The sequence below is a fragment of the Octodon degus genome, unplaced genomic scaffold, assembly GCF_000260255.1.
Source record: "Octodon degus isolate 3935 unplaced genomic scaffold, OctDeg1.0 scaffold00336, whole genome shotgun sequence".
Classification (NCBI taxonomy): domain Eukaryota; kingdom Metazoa; phylum Chordata; class Mammalia; order Rodentia; family Octodontidae; genus Octodon; species Octodon degus.
In genome coordinates, this window is record NW_004524912.1 from 1011392 (window position 1) to 1013986 (window position 2595).

Sequence of the window (2595 nt, forward strand, 5' to 3'; positions counted from 1 at the left end):
CAGTCCAATTTGAATAATTTGGGGATCTATAATGTTTTCTTGGAAACAATTACTTCAATTAATTTTATTGATTAGAAGTTACTTATATTACTTTGGTTTTATAGTAATTTTGAGTGTGTGTGTGTGTGTGTGTGTGTGTGTGTGTTTTAAGAAAGGATCTACAGGGTGTTCAGGGTCACATTACTAGATCAGACTCATAGTGATTTGCCTGTTTACAGCCTCCCAAGGGCTGGGATTACAGGCACAAGCCACCACGCCTAGTCTCAATTGCCATCTCAGCACGTCCTGTGTGTGGGGCTGGCAAGACATGCCCAGGAATCAAAACCTTGACCCCTGCACCTGCTTGCAGGCACTTTAATCAGCTGAGCTATTTGGCCGGCCCTCTAGATAGTCATTTCAAGTAGCTCATAATATAAAATATTAATACTCCTGCATACTAGTGTGATTTGGAACTCTATTATTAGAGTACTACCATAATCAACGTTATCAAATTTATGTATATATTTATTGATAAAGTACATTTTAAGTGAACTTTAGTAATGTTTTTTACCATACCAGTGATGGAACCCAGAGCTTTTATAATGAAACTCCTAATACATGTTTACTTTTAATTTTTAAGGGAGGGTCTCAATGAGTCACTGACTTCCAGAAGTTGTGATCACACCTGAAATCCTTATGCCTCAACCTCTAAAAATGCTGTGATTACAGTCACACACCACTAGATCCTGCTAGTTAATTTATCTTTAAATGTAGAGAAACTATTGTTCTTCATTATTGTGAAGACCATAATTATGACAAGAATAAGTATTTTGTAATATATATTTTGTAATCTTTTTATGGATACTGAAGTGTTACTATGTTTTAAGTGCTTTTATTTACAAATCAGACACCAAACTTCATAAAAAATTTTCAATTATGAAAATGAAAGGAGGCCGGGGAGAGGGCTCAGTGGAATAAGTGCTTCCCTGGCAAGTCCAAGGGCCTGAGTTCAATCCCTGGTTCTGCAAAATAAATAAATAAATAAATAAATAAATAAGAAAAAAAGAAAATGAAAATTAGTTGAATCAAAGTATGTTGCTGTTAGTGCTTTAATGAATTCTCATATGACTTCTTTTAGGAAATTGGGTATAGCATGCACACCACGAAACTCTGATATGAGGAAATACAAATGGATATATCTAAATTTGCAAATAGCTGTAATAGAATACATGCAATGAAGACTCAGCAGAATTTCTGCTAAGTAACTAAATAGGCCATTAAGAAGCAAGTATTCAGCAAATCAGGAATAGAAAATGGACTATGAGAACAGTTTATGTATTGAAAACAAAACATATTTTGTATCTCTAACAAAGTTCTGTATGGCTAATTGGGAATCCCACCACATTTGATTTGTTTTTGCAGTCAGGACATGCTGGTGATAGGAAAAAAATAAAAAATGAGAGAAAAGATTAAAATACTAAACTGACAAAAATGAATGTATTTGAGACACAGCATAATGGTAAAAACTGGGAGAAGGATCATGTTCTATGTAAACTTAGAAGTGCCAGGCTCAAGCCAGATCCAAATGAAATTTCAGCCTGCATCTCTGAGGCGTGAGCACAACTGGGTTCTGCATCAGTGAGTCAGTGCAATTCACCCAATGATCTGTTTGCTTTTTGCTTTAACTGTGGTACTTTTTATTAAACGTTTTTATTTTGCCTTCATACAATCTTTAGTGTTTAATGCATACCTGACTGCCTGGTGTGTTGTTGTGACTGCCCACATAAGGGCAGGAAAAGGCAGAGAAGGATGTTTTCAGATGGAGGGAATTCTTTCAATATAGACTACATCAATACAAGGAAAATATTTTCTTTATATTTTAAAGAGAACTTTAAGAGCTGATCAAATAGCTCAGCAGATTAAAGTGCCTGCAAGCAGGTACAGGGGCTGTGGGTTCAATCCCCGGGCCTGCCATGCTGGTCCCTCCCCCTGAACTCATTGAGACTGGTGGTGCACGCCTGCAATCCCAGCTTTTGGGAGGCTGTAAACAGACGGATCACTACGAGTCCAGTGTAGTGGTGAGACCCTGAACACCCTGTAGACCCTTCCCTAAAATAAAAAAAAAAAATTAAAAAAAGAAAGAAATAAAAAAAGAGAGAACTTTAATTTTTATACACTGGAATTTATCTTTTGGAGACTGTGTTGTTATGTATTCTTAGAAGTCTTATAATTTTACATATATAGTTACATGGTATGTTCATAAGCACTATTTAATAATGTCATGAATACTATAGAATACCTATTCATTTCTATGGTTCCTTTAAATTTTATTCTTTTTTAAATGTATTTAGAACAGTGTCTCACTACACAGATGGGACTCGTAGTGATGCTCCTGTTTTTCAGCCTCCCAAACACTGAGATTACAGGTGTGCACCACCACGGCTGGTCTCAATCACCATCTCAGTGTGCCCTGGGGGAAGGGCTGGTACTGAAGTAAATTTTATTCTTATGATGCCCAATTTCTATTTTCTTCTCTGAGTTTCTCTCCCTTTTTACTCCTTTTTCAGTCTTGTGTTCTTTAATACGCTGACATAAAGACAAACAGTGTTATACAGT